The sequence below is a fragment of the Leuresthes tenuis genome, unplaced genomic scaffold, assembly GCF_036924035.1.
Source record: "Leuresthes tenuis unplaced genomic scaffold, fLeuTen1.0.hap1 SCAF_13, whole genome shotgun sequence".
NCBI classification, from domain to species: domain Eukaryota; kingdom Metazoa; phylum Chordata; class Actinopteri; order Atheriniformes; family Atherinopsidae; genus Leuresthes; species Leuresthes tenuis.
The window spans coordinates 16,042,818-16,061,973 of NW_027325367.1; positions in this window are offsets into that span (position 1 = coordinate 16,042,818).

Consider the following 19,156-nt stretch of genomic DNA (forward strand, 5'->3'; position numbering starts at 1 on the left):
TCATGTCTTAAACAGAGCACTTCACTTCTCAGACTGCTGGCTTACTTGTGGCTCTTAAAGTTTCTGAAAGTTGAATGGGAGGCAGAGTCTTCAACTATCAGACCCCTCTCTTATGGACCAACTCCCAGTGTGGGTTTTTGGAGGCAGACAGCCTCCCTACCTACCTGCAAGATTAGGCTGTAAACTTTCATTTTGTATTAAGCACATGGTTAGAAATGACTCAGAGTCACTTGAGTTATGCTGCTGTAGACCTAGACTACTGCTTAGTGAGCAGGCTGACGGGGAACAGGTGCGACAGCTGGAGAGCCACAACCTGGACTCCACCCCAGAAGGAGTATCCACAGCCTGCTCGTCCCAACCTAGACTCAGAGGAGGAAAAGCACCCAAAACCACGGACAACCAGTGCAGGACCCCGGCAGTTTCTCATCTCCATTATGGCCCACCGCATTCTTGTGATAGGGGTCTGAATGGGACCAGACAATTGATGCAGTCTGTAGTTTTCCCTAACTTTTCCTAACTTTTAAATTGGCATCATACGAATACGGTTCTAGTCAATTCCACTGAAATTAAATAAAATGAACTGGATCACAAAGAGGTTGTGATCGCAATTATGTTGTGATCCAGTTCAGGTAGTTCAGGTAGTCTCACCGAGAACAGTTTGGCAAAAGTCGACATCCTTCGGAAGCTATTTAGATAACTCGCGATCCATATAACGGAGTGAACGGGGCAAAGACGATGCAGCCTCTACATAAGGCATTATCTGTCTTTATTTCACCAATACTTTAAACCGAATGAATGAACGAAAGTGTACTATAGCTCTGTTAGCACATAGGTGCTGATATGTGACTACTTGCGGCTATAGGAGAGTTAAAGGAGGGATTTCTACACAGATACTCTACTGGGACCACTTCATTCACACGCCCCGTTCACTCCGTTCTATGGATTGTGAGTTATCTAAATTACTTCCGAAGGATGCCGACTTTCGCCAAACTGTTCTTGGTGAGTAGATAAACGTATTTCATGACAGAAATAAGGTCTAGGTTTAAAAATAACGGAGTTCCCCTTTAATTTGTATATATATATATATAATATTATATTATATATTGTCTGCACCAACTACACCAAGTCAAATTCCTTTGTAAGTGCAAACCTACTTGGCAATAAACTTGATTCTGATTCTGATTGAATATAACCAGACTATAAAAATGGACTGGTATCAGGCTTGTTCACTTTCACGGTAAAGGCCTCAAGATGACATTTGCTGGGAAATGGGAAAACACACAAATAAACTGCACTGAACTGATTTCAATCTTTGACACCACAGTGTAGTGAACGAAAACGTGTTTTAGATTCAGAGTGGCACTTGGTTCACCCATGTTTGGCACAGACTGCGCTGGGATCTGTTGATTGTGTCAGTAACGTGGCATGTTAAACAGATGGGATGAAATGAAAGAAATGGTGGAGCTTGTGTGTCTGACCTAGCGATGCATTGAATATAAAAAAAAAAAGGAAAGAAAGAAAATCAGTCAGGCAGATTGCACAAATGACCCGCCCAAACGGTGCTGGGAAAAAAAAGCAGGCTCTCCTGCCTGTCTGGTGAATTTCTCTCAGTGTCCAATCTCTCATGAAATTAAGTCCAGAAATCCTTCAGGGGTTTCTCTGCCTCCCTGTCAGTTTTCCTCCTGATCAGTGTTCCACAACATGATGTATGTAGATGGTCTCAGAGCTCATCTTTCACTCAAATAAGTCACAGTCTGATTCCACCTGTCTGGGAAATGCGCACACTCTTCTGCACTGTCGGTACACACCTACCCTAACAAACACGAAACATGCAAAACAAATGCATTTAAAGCACAAAGCTTACTTTGTGCTTTAAATGCATGCTGCACGGGGGCAAGGCTGTCATGACAAATCACAGTAACACTCACCATGCTTCTGTGCATCTGCAAAAAAAGAAAAAACACGGATCACTATTCATCCGCACACTCTATCAAGCTCCATGTTACAAAGCAAATAAAACATTTTTTTTTTTTGTAAAAATTGAAGAAAAATAGGGCACTTTTAATTCACAGTTGTATGTTTTTCATTATGTATCTGGAACACACCATTTAGTGGCCTCATTCGGAGCAGCAGATGCTATGTTGCTGTTTGGAAGTGAGTGTGTGTGCGTGCACATGTCAGGGAGAAAGGACTCGGCCATTCTGCATGTATGTACACGAGTGCACCTGCTTGTTTTTGAAATGCTCGGAGGGAGGCTCAAAGAGTGAGTGCAATAGTACACAAACACTCTCCGGACAAACCCACAAATCGTCTAACATCCTGCCATCTTTTTATCAATCCATAAATCTCCCAAAGGACTTCTGTGGGGGCCAAGATAAAAGGATCGAGGAATTCGAGGTCTTATTTATGAAAGCGATTTCAATTGCAGCAGCCTGCGTAGGGCCCATTTCCTCCTTTCCACTCTGCATCTCTTTGATCAACAGACTTTATCCTCATCTCCCCCTCCACTTCAGCTTTTCCACGTCAATCCCTGTTTCATATATACTTCATCAAATTGCCTCAGAGGAGAAAAAAACAATACAAAACCCCTGCAGAGGTTTGATTTGTTACATAGATCTGAACTAAATGGAAGACTCCTGTTTTGCTGATTGAAACAATCAGCATTAAGCCTGCGTTGTCATGCAGAGAGTTTCTTACCAATCTGTTGTACACACTGTAAACAAGGCAGCCGCTGTATTTGAAATAGCAGAAAATTAGAGACACGTCTGTCTCGTATTATGTTCATAATTCCAGTCGTAAAGCTCAGCGTAATCGGTGTCTCAGATGTTGCTTGTGCCTAAAATTACTGTTAAATATATACAGAATATGGTTTGAATGATAACTGCATTTAAAGTAGACAGTGATGTATCAGTAGAGACAGTCTATACTGTGACCTTTACAGTGATATAGAGACATTTTCACACCGTGGACAAATGTAGCTATCACATATTCAGGAGTGCAACTGAATTGAAAAATGGGGTTGTGGGCAGCCTGATCTTATCTGAAAAATGACGGCCGAGTTGAATGACTGAATGTCAAACTTCCTAACAGAAGGGAAGATGTCATTACCACCGCCTTGGGCGGGTTGGACTCATCATCTTGGAAGGAAAGCCTGTAGTGGAGAAGCTTGACAGTTTCGGTGCTGAATGGTAAGTAAAATTTTAACATTTTCTATGGACTTGTTCCTCATCCAATATAATTATGAGAGAGCCTGAATCAATAGCAGTTAAGTGCAACCACCAAGCCAGCTGCATTTATAGCCGCAGAGGTGGTAGAGAAAAAAGTTGGTGGGCCTTTGCTCTGGAGATCGATTCGATTTGAACTTTTGTTCCCTCTGACTGTTTTATTAGGTTTAGCAACAACAACACTAGCAAGGGAAACGGCTGTATTGTATGACATAACACTGGAAACGGACCCAGTGTCCTTCCAGTGAGTTAATAGCGGGCTGCCAATCACAGTCATTTTGAATACCTAACATGCATTCTGTATAAGGAAAGTTGAACACTTCTCCCTAAAAACAGCCAACAGGTCTTCTCTGTTGCATTTCATTTTTACAACATAAATACTATGTTAACTTCTGCTAATGCCTGATTGTACACATTAATTCATAACGTGATTCTATTACACATGTAAGAGCAACATAGCAAACAGTTAAATGGCTTTATTGGTAAAATAGGAATAATTCAGCACCCCTCAACACTTATGGTGTTATTTCTAATCAAGCTGGAGGTGGCAACATGGAGTTTATGATTTATGAGTGTTGGGGTCAGGGGTACAGTGTCATTGCATCTCTCCTCATCTCAAATGTAACAACTTTTTTTATGCTTATGACACATGCGAAACAAGAGCAGGGGCCTACCGGGCAGCCTCAGCTTATGGGAGGTCGCAACTTCATTACGCTGACTGAGATCAGTGTGAGAGCCCGCTCAAACAAATGAGGACCAATTATTTAGATTAATTTGATCCACCCTTCCCAACCTCATTCTGCTCGGAGCATCTGCTCAGGCTCAAGGAAATGATGATGTACGAGGCCTAATTTAGCCTTAGGAAGGGAGAGACATAGAGAAATCACCAGGGCTGATCGTGGCCAAATGGAATTCAGAAGAACTAAGCTTATTAAGAGGTAAAAGGAATAGGAGTATCCAGGTAAGAGGTTTATCAGTGTTAATAAATGCTATGGCTGTCTCTTCCTGTGCAAGCTCTATCAAAGCCGATCTTGGAGTGTGGGGGGGTTACTTCATTCGCCTAAATGAACTTCACATCAAATGTGCTTGCAAATGGTCGGATATATTGCATCTGTTCATTTCTGGGAATTAACGCTGCTTCCAATATGCCCGATATTTCTCAGCACAAGATGGGCATCCCCGTCCACTGATATCCAGAATTAACAGCGACACTTCTAAACAGGCTTCACGGGGGCCTCCCTGTTGAGTTTGGCTTGGAATAGGAACAAAACCGCAGCAACGCAGTGGTTCAAATGTCATTACCGCTCAAATATTACCACCAAGCTCATTTTATCAGGAATGAAATCTTAAATGGGGTTATGAGAACATCATCACCACTGTGTGTCACTGAGTTTTCTAAAGTAATGTATTTGAATTGAAACTCACTGCTAGCGTTAATGGAGCATGAAAAGCATTCCCAGTTTACACAGGAAGGGTGGGGGGGGCAAGGAGATGGTAAGTGATGAAAAAAAGAAGAAGGAAGGAATGCCTCTTTTCATATATTTGGGAAATGATGGGTCATTTGGGGAAAATGTCTGCCTTCTCATTTCACATAAATGTACATCAGTGAAGTCACTGGAGGGTTGGCTTTTACTGAGAATGTGTGGAACCTGAGACTTAAAGACATACTTTTTCATTGTTCTTAATAACACATGATTAGATGATCACAAAAAAAAATCTTGTCATCATTTTCTTCTCAGGCTTTCCAAATCTCAAGTGTCTGCACTGATGCAGCCGTAGATTCAGCTTGATTCCGCACATGCAGGCTTCTTTTATTGTTATCTGCTTGAGCATTCCTTTGATGAACAGCGAGAAGGAGAGGAATCCAATATTGCAGCTACAAAGATATGTGATCTTTCCTCCCATAAAGCAAATTCGCTCCCTGTTGAGGTGAAATGAGTACAAACTTTTACAAGCAGGACTGGAGAGACCCTTCCAACCCTTTCATGTTTAAATTAAATTAGATTTATACATCTAGAGCTCAGTTAGATTGAGGTGGGTAAACACACTGCGACTGAGAAATCAAGCATTGCCCCGGGATAATCACTGCTTTTAAAGCCTTTCTTTAAACAAAAGCCCTGTTTGTGCCCACATTTCTGAATACTGGTCTCCACTCTAAGCTATAGATTTGTGTCTTTGTGGGCACTAGAATGCAGCAGTGTGTTATGCTTGCTAATGAAGCCAAGAGATGGGAAGAAAGAAACCTTGTTTACTCAATGGAGATAACAACAGCTCAATCACCTACCTGACCGGAATACTTAATTGGGATCATTATTAAACAGAGGACACCTAAACGAAGATAAGTTTCCACTTTGCATCGCAGACCAGCGATAATAACTGTGTTGGATGTCACCGGGAGACAAGAAGTTCAATCACAGAAGAGGCTAGATTTATCATTGGCTTATTTGATGCCACTGAACTGAGAGCATTTATTAAGATTACCTTTTCTGTTAAAAGGAGAGGACAACGCAGGTATGAAATCTATTATCGGTGTGGTGAAGTATATCTCATTTATAGTAATCAAATCTACAACTGCTGTTTGGCCGTCGTGCAGAATCCAGCAGCATGGACAACTTTCCTGTAAAGTGGGCCCCAGCTAATCTGAACTGCTCCCTTTATCAGAACGCAGCTGAATCTGTGATATTGCTTTCTGCTGAACGCCGTGACAGGCGCCATCTGATACGCGTGCCTGCATTAGCTGGCCACACGGCGCCGAGCTTAAGTGAAATGTCACTTTTTTTTATAGTGTTCCTGATTGCACATGCCTCTGTGAATGACATCGACCCAGCTCAAACTCACCGGAGGTTTCTCTGGGTCTCGATATTAATTTCACTCAGATGTGCCTACGGTGGGCCTAAGTGCTTGAGTGGATGAATGCACACAATCACACATACAGCCACGAAACCTTAGTTCCTGCCCTTGCTGGAGATTTCATTATTGCTCTGACTTTATTTTACATTACTGCTCTGTTGGCAACCGTTTTAATAATTAAATGTCACTTTTGCTTGTTTTTTTTTACGTGTGCCAATTACAACATGCGTGCACATGGTTCTGTCTGTAGGTTACATCAAGACCTCTGTCCTCATAACACACGCAAAAAGAGCAGTTACATGCACCAACCTGACCGCTATTTTTAGCAGACTCGATGGGTAAAGTCAAGCTGTAATTATGAAAATAAGAACAGCCAATTTTTACGCCTTGCAGTGTGATCACACGTCATTTTACGGTCAGCATGTGTCTGCGTAGAATTGACTCTCTTCAGGCTATAACTGTGGGTGTGACTCATGAGCCAACCTGTTATCAACACTGTGTAATAACACACAGAGTCAAAGAAAACAGTCCAATACTTATTGAGATAAATGCAGTGAAAGTCACTCAGGGATAAAAACTATTTCTCCAAGAATTTCCTTTTTTTTTTTTCAGTTCATAGTGAGATTAAAGTTCCAGCATGCAATATTTCTAACCTTAATACAGTACCAAAGAGCAAGCATGTTTACTTCTTTAAACAGTAATGTGCCTAATAAGTTTAGTTTACGCGCTTCACCTGCATGACTCAATAGACCCACAAGGTTGCAAATATTTGCCTGTGACCAGAGGACAGATCGTCCAACTTAATCCACATTCAATTTGACTGGTTAGGTCTAGCTGTTAGTGGGCTAATGCTTCTAAAGTAACATGTTAAATGACTTGGATAGGTGTGCATCCAGTGAATTTGTTACAGAAAAATGTCAAAGATCTTCTTTTTTTCAATGTGTGATACATCTGAACTAATTGCAGGTCAGAGGAGATGAAAAAAAAATGAAGAAAAATCTAGATAAATAAGGATAAGATAAGTAAGTTCGCTCCTTTTGGGACCTTGACCCTAATTTAGATTTTCAAATGATGGACTATGGACATTGACAGCAGAAACAAATAAAAAGACCTCTTGCTCTGCCAAATTAACATAATATATATGTACTAAAGTGTTATCCACCAGCCGCAGGATGGTTAAGCCCGTAATCAAAGCTGTTTTGAATAAATAACATGTCTGAATGCTGAGTTTTCACTGTAGGCAATATCGTGTGTATAAACTTCTGCCGCACATGTTATTTTCTTAATTATTAAAAAAACCTTTTAGGATGGACAGAAAACACATTCTTTTTTTCTTTTTTTTTTGCTCAGGGTGAGATAATAACACACTCTTATCTATGCAGTAAATGTGAAACCCCATCTTAGCTTGGCATGAAAAATGTGGTAACCTTTAAATATGCTTAATTAACATATTATGTCTCTTGAGCTGCTGAACTTCCTGGGAATCTATAGTCAGATTTTGTTAGCTTTGTGTAAAAACTAGACAAGATTTTTCTCCAGTCTGGCAAATGGCACAAATCAGCTGCTGGCTGTATCTTTGCACGTACCCACAGAAATGAAAGCCAGCTTTTGTTATCCACTCCTTTGGAAAAAGAAAAAACATGTCAAACTATTTCTGCATGGACCTCACAAACGCAACATTCCGTTTTATGAGTAAGTAGTTTGTGCCGTGATCACAGATTGCCAAGACAGCAAAATTCCTCTCTGCTCTCAAACGCTTAGGAAGGAAACAGTACATATATTTTTATTTCTTCATTCATAAGCAAGCATTCAAGGCATCCACTCAGCAGTATTGGTTGGTACCAGCGGAAGCCATGTAATAGCTATAAAATGGTCCAGATGTGAGTGTCTTTGGAAACCTCGATTCATCAGAGGGGTGGGACAGGAAGGCTGAGGGGGCAGATTTTAGGATTCTTATTGATGTGCTCATTACTGTCAGATATACCAAGCGTAGATGGTTCCAGCCCAGCAAGCTCTCTCCAGCAACCCCAAATTGGCATGTATGAAACAAGAAAATAGATTTTATCCATTACCTTGCCTCCGCATTCTGCATGTCATTACCTAGCTCCTGTGTAACAGGCATCAGGCACCATTACAGCAAGGAGTGGGAGGATGACTACACTTTCAAACTTTATCTTTACTATAAAGTAAAATGTGGCAAAGGTGTTTCAGTCAGGACTCTGGCAGTGGCCTGAAATACTTTTTTGACATTCAGTATTGAGTGTGCATTTGAGTGTGTGAATATGTGAAAATCTGTGCTGTCTGAACACAGATAATGGATATACAGAGCGCCGAATAATGACACTTGTTATACTGGCAGTTCAACAGCTAACAAAGGAATACTTACTTCTCCACTGACTGATCTAAGATGTCTGAAAATGAACAAAAGGCCTTTTCCAAGCAGTTTTGAGAGTATCCAGAGTATAGTTTAGGGAGCCGGGTCTCAGTGCTTAGCAAGGACAAAACTGATTGATCATTTCACCCAGAGCTGCTCTGCTTAAAATCCTCGCATGATGACTAATTGGTTGGCAAACGATCTGACTGCAAACTGTAGCAGTTGCTATTGAACGTGTTCACCAGGGTGCATAATTATTTTAACAGCATTAACTCAAATACACTGCTGTTGTCGTCCTCTAAAAGGGAACGCTTCAATCATGTCCCTGTCGCCCTTATTAGGGTTGAGTCGGATTTGTTAGCCACAGTCCGTCTGACAGAAGTAAACAAACTGTTTAATACACCAAATTCAGTCCATGTCTGATGACAAATTCTCTGGGTTTACAAGTGAAATCCTCTTTTGAAATTCTTTTTATACATCTCATAACTGGTATGATACAGCGGATACAATCAATGAGAATGGGATGATCCAAACAATAAGAATTATGGCAAGGACTTTGTAATGTCGCTTGTATTTTTGTCCAATTTTACCGTATACGGGGTCCTATATCTTTAAGGCTTTACATGTAAGCTGTGCATTTCCTTTGCCAAATTTGAGCCGTTTAAATCAGAATTTTTGAGCTCTGGGGATAATGTGAGGTTATTCAAAAGGTTATTTAAAACTCGCTGCAGTCAAAGATTCTGCTCCACATCAGAGTCATAGCTAAGTCATACTTGAAGAGATGAGGATAATACCCACGTTTTTAGATCTGGAACAACTTGTGCTTTAAGAGGCAGCTTTGTTACGAATAAATATCCGTAAATCCACTTGACAGCCGCGGACATCAACGCATTCCTCATCTCTTTGAAGCTTTCCTGAGTCATATTTTTCACCCTCACCAGCCTCATTACAGAAAGAGTGAAAAAAAAATCCAGCTGTAGTTCAAATTGAATTGTTCATTGTTTAAAAGCACAACATCTAATGGGATTGGATCCTTCTAAGGTCCAATCCCATTTCACCCCTTGCCCCTGTCTCAACCTGATGCGAGTCGCTGCCTGATGGGATACCAGTGCTGTCTCTCTCAGACCTTGATGCTGGTTACGTGATGGTAATTCAGTGACAAGAAGTGTTTCTAATTACCTAGATGCCAATACTTTTACCTCTTAACAGCAACAGCTACTTAACCTGAACGTAGAATATTTCAGATAAACAATGTTGGTGACCGTGTGTGTGATGGCATCTGTCCAGCCTGCGGAAGTGGGATTTATGTCTCAGTGTGTTGGGATGCAAAGGCTGAGTGTCCTCCTCTTTACCAAGGTTAATTAGCCTATTAATACATAATCAAGCAACCCGGTGGAACAGAATTCTACTTATTTGGAGGACCTGACAGTTTGATATACGAAAAAAATTGGCTTAAAGATGTATAGATCCACATAAAGATGTGCCTGTTTGTCGATATATTAGATCTGCGCACTCAACTGAATTAAATTCCACATTGTAACCAGCATAAACTGACATTTGTCTTGCTGATAGTAAGCAAAGTGTCATTCAAACAAGTCGCTGTTGAATTTGGAGACCCAGATACATGGCAGCAATGCACAATTCTGTGATCAGGAGTCAGTCCAGACAATGAAACTGTAACAAATTGTGAGCAAAATCTGCAGACACGCTGATTTTTGACACTTCTGACAGCAGAGGGGCTCTACTGGAGCCAGAGGTTTTGACCATCTCTTTAAGGCACTGCCTTATATACACTTTCCACAGTGCATATCAGAAAAACTAAACATTGGCTCTGGTGAAAGCCTTCTGTGTTTTTCTCCTGGTTGGTCGGAAGGGGAGGGACAAAAGAGAATATCCAGATGATTGCAGTCTGCAGCTTTGTAGCTAGATGTCACTGGAACCTGCACGCTTCTCCCTTTGTAACATTCAGCAACTTTGACTGCAGTAGTACACCTATTTCTTAATGCATGCCTCTATTTATCAGGTTATCATGGATAAGTGCATTCAAACTTTTAAGTAGTACTTTATATGTTCTTTACTGCATGCATGTCTCGATTAGCTTCACAGAGAAAAAAATACAACTGGTATCTTATTACTTACTTTCTCTGCACAGATGAAAAATGAAAAAAGTATTTGGCAGCATAATGGGACAGCAGAGTGCACAGAACCAAGAACAAATTCAAAATTAGGACTACCATAGAGCAGTCTTACACTGGGCTTCTAATAGGAGATTTTCATCTAAATTCTGTTTCAACAAAATGCCAAACTACTCTAGACAGTGTTTTGGTTCAAATGGTTGTGTTTGACTGCAGAAGAATTTGAGAAGACAAATGCTTTGTTGCCTGCAGTCTGCCCCCCCCCCCCCTGATTTAGCTGGCTAAAAAATCTACTAACTACAGGACCCCATCAAGTGGATGAAGTACAAAAAGAAAAGAAAGGAAAAGAAAAAACAAAACCCTGAAATTCCCAGATTTAAAATACAGCACATGTCAACTGCAGCCCAAATTCAAATCTGCCTTGACAGGCAGGATGTCAAAAGAGGTGTAATTTGGTCAAAAATGTCAAATAAAGGCTCAATTTAAATGAGGTGTTTGAGCTGGGGCATTTTTTTTTTTTTAGTTCAAATGAGTTTTATATCAAATTTAAGGTAGGACTCTGTAATGATGTATTTATTAACAGTAAAAGAGATACTGATAAGCAGAAAACTTGTTGAATTCATAAAACGTGAAAGAAAAATCCAGAAAATTAAAAGAATGCCAAAGAGAAATGGTCTTAAGGTTTTTTTAATCCATGTTAGTATGTCCATAAGATGTTTTTATGTATTTTACTGAACATATCATGTACAAAATTAGCTATCAATGCTGTGTCTAGGAATTTGAATGTGTAGCGCAGCAGACGGCCTGCATGTTCCTAGGAGAACACCAGAGGAAGCAACACTGAATATTTGTGAGAGAAAGTATTACAGCTAATATGCATGCATTGAGCGGAACCGATAAATTAAGAGGGTAGTGCAAGATAAAAGAAGAAGTTAGACGGAGGCTAGTGGTTGCTCCCCAGGCCACATGGGTGGTAGGTGCTATCTGCTATCTGTTAGGTCTGGGCCCAACAATTTGAACAGGAGCCAGCAGCCGGGAACCCACCCGGGCTGAATGAGTGAGCCAGGGGCTGAGAATGTGGCATAACAGAGGACTGTACAATTTTAAGAAGGTCAGTCCAGTTTATATTTCTGTTTCTTATTAAGGTGATTAATATTACATGCAGCTGTCCTGATGATATAAAAATTCGGTTTTCTTGCATATGAAGAAATCAGGGATTGATCTGCTGTTTTAAGAAGATCATTATAATTGAAATGAATGTAAGACTTGTTGTCACGATGACAGATCTTATAATGGCTGATGAAGTACAAGCAAAAAGAAGATAACGTCAACCTGAGGATGCAGTTTTGGTGGCTGTATGTGTTGGACAGTGCCGCCACATGCTGCATTCATCCTGTTGCCTCTGCCATCTGCCAACCTGCCATTTCCATGTTGAATACAAGCACCGCCATACCTATCAGATGATGTGTCTGCTTTTCAATCCAATATTTATAAAGCACTTTGCATTACCACAAGGACCAAAGTGCTGTACAGGATACATCAAAACATTAAAATGATAAAAATGCCATTATACAGACAAAAACAGCCAAAATGCTTATGACCAGCCATGCAATAAAAAACTAAAATTAAATGAGCACAAACTAAAATCAACATCTCCGGTGGTGTCAAAAGCCAAGGCAAAGAGATGAGTTTTAAAAAGTGATCTAAAAGCAGCCCGTCTGATGTGCAGTGGTAAGTCATTCCACATTTTGGGAGCTGCCACAGCAAAAGTGTGATCCCCCCCTAAGCTTACGCTTTGTTTTAGGCACACTGAGGAGCAGCTGGTCAGCTGACCTGAGTCAGCCTGGGGTGTATGATGGTGCATCAGCTAAGAGAGGTAGGAAAGGACAAGGCCATGGAGGGCTTTAAAAACAAATAAAAGAACTTTGAAATTAATTCTAAACTGTGTGTTTGAGTGACGATTTGTTTTCCTCCGTGCTCTTTCCTCTCTCCATTATTCTAATTTGTTTCCCTCTGCTGGTCCATATAAATAAGAATCTTTAAGTGTTTTTTTTGTTTTCTTTTTTGCTAAACTTGCAACCTGTTCTTAAGGTGTTTAAAGTCCCACTCCAGTAGTTGATTAATCCCTCAAAAACTCGTCTGCCAAAATCGTCCCATATATAGGACATCATCGCCATCTGCATATAGGACATCATTATTCTGGCTCGCACACATGTGACACTGACTGCCCTGTGTTCGCTGCACTATGACCAAATCTAATATTGGGGTAATTCAGCCATCCATGTTTCAGTCAGAGGGCGATTCTCAGGAAAAGAGGCTCAATTTTACAAGGTCACACGCAAGTGTAATTATCAGTGTGGAGATGAATTCACTCTATCACTTTTAACAAAATTAGAAATGCCCCTCTGCCCGGTCAGCCAGCGACTGTCTGCCTCAGCAGGTCGAGAGCTGTGACTCGTTGCTCGATTTGACATTTTCTGTCTTCTCCACCTCACTATTGCTAACTTGTCTTCTGTCTTGTGCAAGCTTCTCATGTAATCAGTTTCTCACAGCACACGCAAATTAGCTGTAGAGTGCTTGCAAATAAGCAGAGAGATTTGGCACTTCCAGTATTTTAAGCAGAACATGCAGGCTGTCTTACATCACTTGGATAAGGACAGTGCCCTGCAGACTCCAAGCAGAAATCTTCTGAACAATCTTTTGTCAGCATGTTACTGATTTTATTGCACTCTCTGCTTCTTCAGCTTTGACTCGTTTCTCTTGATTCTGGCAAACAAGCTGCCTTTAATTTGAACATGTTTGCCCTTTACATGCATTGACAGCTTTTCCCCCACCATATTGACAGACAACTAATTCTCAATCTACACAGCCAGCCCTTAAGTCATTAATATGAATTTATTTAATCTGCAACTGCATTCACATGCATTCAAGGTGCTTTCCAAGCAATAAATAGGACATCATGAGGTATTATATTAAAAAAAATGCATAATAAACCATGAAATTATATAACAACCTATAAAATCCAGACTGAAGAATTACATCTTTTATTATACTGTTAAAAACGGAACTATCCTAAGCTCCTGTAAAGTCTCTGGTTGGATGTTTAAGTGGCTTGGGGCTCAATGCAGCACATGTTATGGTTGTGCTTTGAGAAACAATAAAGAGAAAAGAATAGTCGATCTGAGGTCTTCTGGTAAACTAACAACAGGCATCTCTGAGAGGTAATTCGGCTTAATGTCATGTTGTTTCTGAACAAATAATGAAATCTCTTTGAATTAAATGCAGCTGATTCATTGGTAAAGAATAACAACAGTCAAAGCGTCGGTTTTTCTCAGTTGTTCAGAGAAAGTAACAATCTCGCCCCCAAAGAAGTTCTTCAAATGAGATTTTCTTGAGACGCCGTACACCTGAGCTTTGACACCTCTCCTGCAATCTCCTAAAATCTAGAATTTGGTTGTCTACAAGCATCAAGTTATACAAATGCTTAAGGAGTCTGCATCTGACAGGGGTTCGAGCTGTAAAACAACAATCTTGACATCCAGGCCTTTACATGTAAAAGTCTAACTAAAGTTCCCAGACGTTGTTGTCATCAGGAGACAGAGACACAAAGCTGAGAGTCATCTGCTGTGTGAAGACATGCTGTGCCCCTTTAATTAACTCTGAGCCACGTGTGAGCTCTTTTGTTCATACACTGACACTGAAATGATGCGTCTGCCCTAGTAGCATTCAGTAGCTACGGTAAGTCTCCCATTAACTATTGAACTCTTGCGATTTGGGCAGCATGTGCTAAAAGCTTTCTCTCTCTCACACAGTTCTTTCAATACTGCCGTTAATGTCATGTCCTGGTTTTATTTGAACCTGAATGGGCTGACGCACACACCCTGAAGACAGAAAGTACCGCTCTCACATTTGTTTTGTGGGTGCCATTTGGATGTCGGGAGGAGGTCACTTCAGGGGTAAAACGCTGTCATGGGACTTTGTTAGTGTCAAGTTTTGAGGTGTCAAGAGGTTTTGAGGTGTCTCAGGTGTCAAGAGTCCACAAGAGGTAAATTTCGGATCCACTCAGTTAAATTTCTCCAATATCATGCTCTGTTAGTACACCTAAGAATGTAGTGTTTCCTAATCACCTTCTCTTGCAGCTTCCCACCCTCATGAATAAACTAATTAACTTTGTCTTGGCAGTACTAGGTGTGTGAAGAAGGGGGAGTGAACCAACTCACGCACATCAAAATATTCACGGGGATGTACACACCCAGGCACATGCACTCATGAATTCTCGTCCACCCTCTCCTCCTGTCCTTACACTCTGTTATGTTGCTTGGATGTTCAGGTGAATACAAATCAGCCCTCTCCCGTCTGTCTGGGTTTAAGGGATTTCAGCTTGGTAAATAACCACAAACAATGCGAGGGCAAATTCAAGAAGAGATATCAAAAAAGGGACCAACAGATAGGAGATGAACAGTTGGGCAGATCCCATGACACCATTAGTCATCAGTGGGAAGACGGTGCCCTGACAATCCTACCTCAACCACAGGGACGAGAGCAATGTTTTACAGGGATGATGATTCTTGTTTAAACATTTATTGCAGTGTACCCCTCACATGAATACCTATATCCACTGCGGCTATACTCCTAGTTTTCTTTGAGCACCACGACATACTGGTTGGTGGACTGCCTGTTCTGAAACCTTGAGTTTAGCATTTCGGCCATAGCCACAATTTCCATTGGAAACTATTTCATTTAGAGAAAGGGAATGATCTGACTGAGAACTGCAAAAAATACACAACTGATGGCAAACTATCAGTCATGAGGTAGTAGTTTATTTATTGTCTAGTTTACGTTAAATGGGACCAGCGTTTACTGTAATTAAACTGCGATCTACAGTTTTATAGTGGTTCATTCCCCTTATGAGTCATGACCTCCTCGTATAATCAGGTTGCTGGTTTGATATGTTATTTTTCCTCTACACAACTGTCCGGCAGCCCCTGCAAATAATCTCATGACAGGCAGACTGAGAAATACCGCTCTATTAGATAAGGCTCGAAACTATCGACTTAAGCCGTGCTCTTATTAGGAAAGCTTTTGCTGAGGTGACAGATCAAGTGAGAGGCGGGGCCAGTGTGACTCACGCACTTCTAAACAGTCAAATTCCTTTGTGCAACCACATGCAGGTCCTTAGATAGCATGGAAGTTTAGACGTGCACAATTGCTTCATTTTTCAAACTCTGAGGAGGCATTCATTTTTTCTGCTGAAAGTTTTTCAGCTTTTTCCAAGCTGCAGGTTGGAAAATCTCAATTTGCAATTTGCAATTTACCATGAAATGCACCCCACTCATTCATTCGAACAACAAACTTTAATTAAATGTAGCCCACATAAGTAGCAATTCTTTATGTGATCCATTAAAACCGTAAACAAATGACAGATGAGTGGATCCACAGGATTTATGGAGCTGATATATGATGGGAAAAATTAAGATTAGGTTTTTTTTTTAATTGAGCAATAAAGTTCTGCAGTTATACATCCTCTGAAAACTAATCTGTGTACCTCCAAACGTATATTTTAAAATGTTAACCAGGAAAAAAAAAAAGTCTCATGCCTTTAGAATTGTTTAAGATATGTCTCTACATCTTTATCCTTCTTAAATCTGGCCCCGCCCACATCTCCGACCACTAGCCACCTTTCCTGTCTCTACTGAGCAATGACCAATTTAAAATTTGTGTAATTCTGCCATACATTTATACATCAAACTTGTTATGACTTATACAAGGTCGAATACATGTGACAGTGTCATAATAATGATTTATTCACTTTCTTTGCTTACAGCAATCCATGACCTGCAAAGTCCAGCAGCTGGGATTGCTCAGAGCTGCCAACTGGAATCTTGCTTGCAATCAGAGCTTCTAGCTCTAGGAGCTAGCCCCATTCCCAGGCCGGTAAAGCCTGCACCTGTGGAGCTTGCAGCTTTGATAGCGAGCTACAGTGGCTTCCCATTGCCTCATAGGGTGACAGGGAGTTTGCTAGTGTGGCACTCCCAGTACTAGTGATACTAGAGGTGAGTGAGCTGGTCATCAGGGCATTCCCAACGCTAGCAGGGTCTACAGCAAGTGAGGTTCCAGTGGGCTCATAACCTTTCCTTCTCACTGCCATCCATAGTTTACTAAGTGCTGCAGCTCTTTGCCCAGCCTTGCTGTGCTCTCCATGTACCCTGTGTTCATTTCTTCCCAGCTTGCTAGCTGCACTACTTTGGGTATATTTGTTCTTTGGATATTGGGGGTTTTGTACATCACAGATCTGAATGATCAAATGGAATGTCTGTTGCTCCCTTAAGGATGAGTCGCAGGAGCATTTTCACACTGGAGAAAACTTTATTGTTAAGTGTTTCCTTTGACAAGACAACCAGTCATTTTAAGGGGTTATGGCGATGAATGATGCAATTACTCCCTGCCTTTTCCTGCCATGACAACTCTTTAATAACCTCCAGGCTATATTCAGGCAGAAGAAGATACAACATTTCTAAAATGCATTTGTCTAATCATAGTTAGGGCTAAAATGCACTCTTTCTACTAATCCACCTTCATATCAATAGACACCATTTTGACACTTGATCTCACGAGGTCAACCTTTGTTTTGGGGTCATTTTAGAGAGGAGCAGTCTCATATAACGTTACAGAGCCAGTAGTATGGCTGTGGTGATATTTTTCAATGAGTTATTCATCATGAAGATGTATTGCTTGTTTGCCTTAGTCATGATTGTCAGTTATTACTTTTATTTAATCAAGAAGATCCCTCCAATGACCTCTCACTGGACAGGAAAGGACTACAGAGAAACACTCTTATTAGATTATCAATCCATAAATAGTCTAATTTTGAAATGATTACTTCCAAAGGGATCGGGAATCAATTAGAGAGCTGGAAGAAAAGAAAGAGAAATCAAATAGCAGCCTGGAGGCAGATGAACAACTGCCAGAGAAAATCTTCATTCTTTAATGTCTGAGTTTACAATGATATACGTTTCTTAATGGCGATGTTATGTCTTATAAAAACCTTAATAAAAATTAATCATCTAGCAATGGCAGATTGCGTTCCATGTTATTGTCACGGCTGGAAGCCTGGCTGCCAAACAAACACGGACTCAAGTGCAGACACAGAACTCGAGAGGAATCAGTAGTGTGATTAGTATTTATTAGTCAGAGGAGTTTGTGGAGGGTCGAGAGCTGAATCCTGGAGGATGTGGAACTCTGCGGGAGGAGGGAGAAGGTTAGAGGGATCTCCAGGTAGGTGTAAAGTCCAAAAGTGATCGGTTTGTCCTGACTTATTTCCAGAGGGAATCCAACGTGGAGGGGAGGGTGCTGCAAGGTTCCTGATTCGGCAGCGGGGCGAGCAGGCAGGTAAGTGGAACAGGCTGAATCCAACCATGGACGTCGACACAGGCATGAGAAAACCAAAGCACGGAGAGTGGATGAGGGAAACTAGCACTGGGAGACAAAGGCAAGGTAAATACTTAAAAACTCGCAATGACAAAAGCACCGGAGTCAGCCTAATTACCACCATGATAGTGAGACAATCCGGCGAAGACTGGTTGCTCCTGCAGCTCCTTAAAAGGTGTCCTGATGAGGGCAGATGAGAAGCAGGTGTGACAGCAGGAGCAGTCCAGACTCCGCCCGGGGCTCCTAGGAAACCTGCCCAGCCCCACCTAAGACCCAGAAACCAAAGCAACAACACAGCCAAGCACGATCGTGACATTTATAAATCTTTGATTTTAGAAAAAAAGGATTTATTTGGGAGCTGTTCTGGTGTGAAGTCAGGAAAATGCTGAAATCCTCATAGTAACTGCTGTGCATGTAATGATTACCTCACCTCTGTTAAGCGCGTCTCTGATGTCAGAATGTCGCAGCAATGAATAGTCACCGGAAGAGTCTTCTGTATGGGTTGCAGACAATGACTGCAATACTGTATATTCCCTTATGACACTGTTTTGCGCCTCCTCAGCAAATTGCTTCTTCCAAACCTACTGAACACCTCAAAACAAGTTCTCCTCTCCTTCCTCAGAAAAGATATTAAACAAAAAAGCCAATCTATTGCAAAAACCCTGACAGAAATCGTATATGTTGTTTTTTTTGGGGAGTGCAGAGGGAAGAGTGAGGATGGGGGAGGGAGTAATCCATTTTAATGGAGCTGTCTCTGTATTATTGGCAACTTTCCCTTTTGTGCACCTCTTTTTCAGTTTCATATGAGACAGAAGATGCAGTCAGTGTGTGGGTGTGTGTGTGTGTGTCAGCACAATACTGTAAATAATAAAAGAGCCACAGTTGTGATTGGAGACGGCAAGTCTTGAAATAGCTTTGAGGGAGGAGAATATTTATTCACTTTAATGATCAAGCCCTTTATTGACTTTTTGGAAAATCCAATATTCAGCCTGCAAGGCAGAGAGAATCTTTCTCATCGCACTGCAATTTCACGATGGTCTCTGGGACAATAAGCATTTATAACCCTCAAACTGATATCACACGCTGGCACATACAGACATCTCCATGGACATATTTGTGCAGACAATGATGTATTGTATATGTAC